Raw genomic sequence first — 6,309 nt, 5'->3', positions numbered from 1 at the left:
GGCGCGCTGTGTTCCTGGGACATGGCGCATCCCCGATCTCAGTAAAAAGTCAATGAGGTGGGTCTTTACTTATGTGATCAGCTGTGTCCAATCACAGCTGATCACATGTAAGCTAGGAAATGCCAGTTATCCGCTTTCCACTCCTCGCACTGACAAAAGTGTGAGGAGAGGAAAGCTGATCAGCAGCATTTCCCCCCAGGGGAGACCTGTACAGATAACCAGAACACTGATTATCAGTGCAGCCCCAGCAGTGCTTCCTATCAGTACCCATCCGTGATGACAATCAGTGCTGCCTTTCAGTGCCTGCTCATTATTGCCGCTTATCAGTGCCCATTAGCGTCACCTATCAGTGCTGCATTATTAGTGCCTCCTCATAAGTGCCACCTCATCTGTGCTCTACAGTGCTTATCAGTGCAGCCTCATTAGCGCACATCAGTGAAGAAGAAAAAATACTTATTTACAACATTTTCCAATGTTTTTTTTTTTTTGTTCTTTTTTCTTTTTTTAACCACTTAAGCCCCGGAAGATTTTACCCCCTTCCTGACCAGGGGGTATTTTGCGATTCGGCACTGCGTGACTTTAACGGACAATTGCGCGGTCGTGCGACTCTATCTAAACAAATTTGGCCACAAACAGAGCTTTCTTTTGGTGGTATTTGATCACCTGTGCGATTTTTTGATCACGCGCTATAAACAAAAAAAGAGCGTAAATTTTGCAAAAATAGCAATATTTTTCACATTTTTTTATATGAAATTCCCCCCCAAAAAAATGTAAAAATCAAAATTTTTTAACATTTTCAGCCAATTTGTTTTATGCTACCTATGTTTGGTAAAAAAAAACGCAAAAAGCGTATTTTGATTGGTTTGCGCAAAAGTTATCGCGTTTACTAACAAAGGGAAAGATTTTAGTCATTTTTGTTGTTTTTTTTTTTTAACGCGTAATGGCGGCGATCTGCGATTTTTTTTTTTTTGCGGTACTGCGATGTTGCGGCGGACAGATCGGACCCTTGACTGACATTTTTGACACTTTAGGGGTTACCAGTGACATTTCTACAGTAATCAGTGCTATACATATGCACTGTTACTGTAAAAATACACTGGCAGTGAAGGGGTTAACTTTTTTTGAAAGGGAGGGGCTATGTGTGTCCCTAGGGGCGTGCTTTCTACTGTGATTGGCTGTGGCTTCAGATGTATGAAGAGTGATCAACGGTTCTACATAGTACACAGGGGAGAATGACAGGCAGCTTGTTTACACAAGCCGCCTGACTTTCTCCCTCTCCCCCGCCGATCGTAGAGTGACCGGCGGACATCGGGTCCGCCGGTCACACGCGCGGGGGGTCCGTGACCACGCGGGAGTGCGCCTCCAGGGGCGCGCGCGCTCGCTCCCTAGACCCTCACAAGCTAGTGACGTAGCCCTACGTCACTTTGCCTGTGAGGGGCTGACTGCCGACGTAGATCGGCGTTAGGCAGTCGGCAAGTGGTTAAGCAAAAAATAAAAAACCCAGTGGTGATTAAATACCACCAAAAGAAAGCTCTATCTGTCTCAAAAAAATGGTAAACATTTCATTTGGGTACAGTGTAGCACGACTGTGCATTTATCATTCAAAGTGTAACAGCGCTGAAAGCTGAAAATTGGCCTGGGCAGGAAGGGGGTGAAAGTGCCCAGTATTGATATTATTTTAATTAATTACATCAATTACCTGATGTTAAAATGTGAAGTTAGTGGGGAATATCACTTTAAGAATATTGAATGGTAAGTAAAAGTCACTGTAGTAGAAGGGGAGAAAAAATTGTCAGATGTATATCGTATATCTGTTTAAACAGAGAAGTTGAACTTGAGTGGCTAATTCCTTCCTTGGATGTCTTGAACTGAAGTAAATGCAGAGCTCTGCCTAGCAGGGAGTGATAGGGTTAACTCAACCCGCAAGCAGTATTTTTAGAAACGGTTAAGAATGGTAGACTGCAGCAATAGATTGTAGAGGCCTGTACTGTAAGCGGAGTTCCACTGGTTTTTGTGTTTATTAAAAGTCAGCAGCTACAAAAAGTGGAGCTGCTAACTCTTAATGAACACACACTCACCTGTCCAATGGTCCAGCGATGCGGTTGGTAGGAGCCTCGGTTCTCTTTCTCTTCTCCCTACGGCGCCGGCATCTCTAGTGTGGGCACTCACAGTTGGGTGCGCACTGTGCATGTGCGAGTCACGCTGCGAGCCCTGAGTGGACGTGCAATCTTCTGGGACCTGTGACGTGTCCCAGAAGATTGCAGGGAGGGAGGGGGAGAGCAAGAGTGGGAGCGGGTACCTGTCAAAACTGGGTACCCAATCCCCCCCCAAAAAAAAAAAAAAATGATAAGCCAAATGTGGCATGTCAGTGGGTCAGGAGGCCTTAAAGCAGAAGTTCCACTTTTGAGTGGAATTTTGCTTTAACCACTTCCTTACTATGCTATAGCCGAAAGATGTCTACAGCACAGCTCTATTATTTCAGGAGGGCGTCCATGGACATCCTGTAACCACACCTCTCACGTGCCTCTCGTGACACAGCCGATTACAGATCATGGTAAAAGGCCAATCACAGCGGCCCTTTACCACGTGATCAGCTGTGTCCAATCACAGCTTATCATAGCGTAAACAGACTTGTCCATTATCAGCAGTACTTTTCTCACGTACTGCCACAGTGTGAGGAGAAGAGAGACGGTATCCGACAATCCTGACAGGGGACATGTACATAGATATATTTTTATTATTGTATATAAAATTACACTTACAGCAACGTAGTAAACATCAGCGTTAAAATGAGCTGGCCGGCTGCAACAAGTTTGCCTGTCCTTCCGGGATTAGTGAAGCGCGGTAACGTCAGCACGTCGCTAAATTGACGCGTTATGTCGCAATGACGTCGTTCTGGGGCAAAAAATGTCTCAAAAAATAGTAAACAATTAATTTGGGTACAGCATCGCGCGACCGCACAATTATCATTCAAAGTGTGACAGCTCTGAAAGCTGAAAATTGACCTGGGCAGGAAGGGGGTATAAGTGCCCAGTAAGCAAGTGGTTAAAGTGGCAGTAAAGTCTGTGATCACAATTACTGCCAGTCCCTTTGTTATAAAAAGGTATACTACACAGTGTACAGTAAGTTCCCTACTTACAAACGAGTTCCATTCCAGAAGCTCATTCGTGAGTTCAACTTGTTTGTAAGTCCAACAAAGATCAGTGCTTGCAGACAAATGCTGCTAGAGCTAATCAGTGTGTTCTGGCGGCGAGGGGGGGGGGGGAGTCCCCCTGTTAGAACACAATAACACAGCTGGGGAGATCACTGCACCAACAATGCTTGTGTTGGTACGGCAATCTGTCAGTCTTTTTCCGTTCAGCCCGAAGGGTTGAATAAAAAAAAAAAACTGTGCAAACACATGTTCACATCTTTGAAATTTCGCAACTTGAAGGTTCGTATGTAGGGCACTTACTGTATGTGTTTTTTTTTTTTTTTAATTTTGCAGCTATATACCTTTTTTTTACATCACCGATCTAAGGACTACAGTGGGAGGGGCTGAGATTCCTCTCTGACCTCAGCCGGGCGGTCACGTGATCGCACATCGGCAATGTAAAATAAAGTATTTAGCTGCAGAATTAAAAAAAAAAAAAAAAAAAACACATACACTGTGTAGTGTGTGTATCTTGTTACACCAGAGGGGCTGCTAGTAATTGTCATCACTAACTTTACTGCTGCACTGAATAGTGGCAAGAGGGGAGGGGCAGGTTTGGAGATCGGCTCACACACTAGGAAGTGACAGGCAGAGAGGGGGTGAAAGAGGGGGAGAGGGAGAAGCTCTAAACACAGTGGGATGACAGCACATAAACTAATCACGGAATCATGGATCAGCAGCCATAATTACCATGGCCAGCACACCTAGGGGGACAAAGGAACAGGCAGAATCAACCAGGTATTTTACAGCATAGAAATGGACAAATGACCCTGCACAAGCACTAAACATGCTTTAAAGGAACAGAACAACCTCTTTATACTTAAAATAACTAGAACAGCCAACACACTTACAATAAGGGTAATGTTAAATTGGTTAGGAACCCTCTAACCCAGTGCTTATGCAAAGAAGAGCGAAGCAATGAGCGTCCTGCTGGGGGCGCCCTTTGTTCTTTGAAGAAGTGGCTACGATGATGATGACAGCAGCAAACAGAACACACCAGTCTGCCTCCTTAGGATACCTGGCTTTTCGATGACACTCTTGACTTTCTGGCCTAACCCGGTCCGACTTCACACCCGGTCCGACTTCACACCCGGTCCGACTTCACACAGTTCTCCCACACACATCCTTCCAGCAGCAAAGTCTCTTACTCCCCTCTGTGTTCCCAGACCTCTGCTTTTACATTCTCCTGCCACCTGGTGTTTGCTTCTGGATTGTGTAGTTTGGATGCAGCTTAACTGTTAAGAAAAGTTCTGCTTACAGCATACAACTTCCAGCAACCTCTGGAATCCTGTATTAAAGAGGAGCTCTAGCCTCCTTAAGAAAATATAAAGTCAGCAGCTACAAATACTGTAGCTGCTGACTTTTAATATAAGGACACTTATCTATCCCAGAATCCACCGATGTTCCCATCTGAGTGGATTCTTCAATCGGCTTTGGGTGCACCTGGTTTCCTACTGTGCATGCCTGAGTCGCGCTGCACTTTCTAAACAGTCCCGCATTCTTCTGGGACCTATGATGTGTCCCAGAAGGCTGCAGGGAAGGAGGGGGGGCGAACTTGCTGCTCAGATTGCCGTGACACATCTAACCAGAAGTGGGAGTGAGTACCTGTCAAAACCAGGTAACCGCTCTCCCCTCCCCCAAAAAAGTGTGTGAAGTTCCGCTTTAAGGATGTGATGAACAGTAAGGCTGGCCATACACTATACAATTTTCTTGTTCAACTTTCCTTTAGATTTACCAAAACCATGTAATATAGGGTCAAACCTAAACACTTTCAATTTGTATGCAGTCAGGCAGGCCCTTGCACTACATAGTTTAAGGTAAATCTAAAGGAAATTGAATAAGAAAATTGTATAGTGTATGGCCAGCCTAATGCTAAACACTACCATCTTGTGGATAAATACTTATAAATCTGCATTCACAGTAACCATGCACAGTGTTACAAGGGCATACAATACTTTGGTGCCATCCAGCTCATTCAAAATTAACAGGTTCATATTGCACTGCACTGAATTGCAGAGGAACAAGCGGCACTTTTCTGTGCGATAGCTGCAGGTGGTTTACTTTTTTTTTCTCTGCCTCTAAACGCCTCTCTATGTTTGGCAAAAAAAAAACCACACTTGGGCTTTCTGAAGAGGAGCATTTGGGCTAAAAAAAATGCACAAACTCACACAGTCCCCTTCAGAGGAGCGAGACACTGAGCTCAGAGCCCCTGTATCGGGGGAGAGTAAGAGCATGTGAGGGGGTTTGAATTAGAGAAAGAACTCTATATTGTAATGGTGGAAAGCAACAGTAAGAGTTGGGAGTCTCTTAGCCACAAAGCAGGACAGGAAGGTGCCAACTCTGGGATTTCAGGCTTCAGGAGGTATGTAAACAGCCTACACCTATAGCAAGGGCATTATTCACCTTTGATCAAAGCTGCACAGTTTGTTTTGATCTAGATGCCCCTTACTAGTATAGACAGTTTTTGGTGAAGGTGAACTATGCCTTTAAAGTTCACAGGTAGACTACTTGAATGTAATTGTTTAAAGTGGTTGTAAACCTCAAACATGAAATATGAACAAAGCATATCCCTTTATAGTGTGTGCTTGTCTCAATTAAGAGCACTAAGTGTCATTTCTGTCTGCTGCCTCGTTCCTCTGCTATCAGCATGAATTACTTCTTACAAGTTTTCCTGAGACTAAGAGAAAAAAGGTGACAGGGGAGGGACCTCCAGCTGATTGACAGTCTCATCTCTGTTCCTGTGTGCTGTGTGGAGGGGGGCGTGTCCATTTCCTCCAGTTAGCTCTCAGAACTCTCCTCACTGAGCTCTGCATAGTTTAACTTCAACTGTCCAACCCCTTTTTTTCCGAACTCTCAGAAAAGCTGCATAAATTCAATTCTTGGAACAGATGTAGAGAAGAGAAGACCGTGGATAAACACATACAACTTATGTAGGAGGATTTGTTTAATCTCAGTGTATCACATAGGGATAAGCTTGGACAAGGTTGGGTTTTGCTGTGAACCTATCCCATTTGTGAACACGACAAACTATTGCGGCCGTTCGCCAACATAGCAACCAACTACCAGTAATGCACTTCCTGGCCATAGAACTAGGGTCAGGCAGCTTAGAATGGTCA

The sequence above is a fragment of the Pelophylax lessonae genome, assembly GCF_965119305.1.
Source record: "Pelophylax lessonae genome assembly, chromosome: 3".
NCBI classification, from domain to species: Eukaryota; Metazoa; Chordata; class Amphibia; order Anura; family Ranidae; genus Pelophylax; species Pelophylax lessonae.
This window is presented reverse-complemented; position numbering follows the sequence as displayed.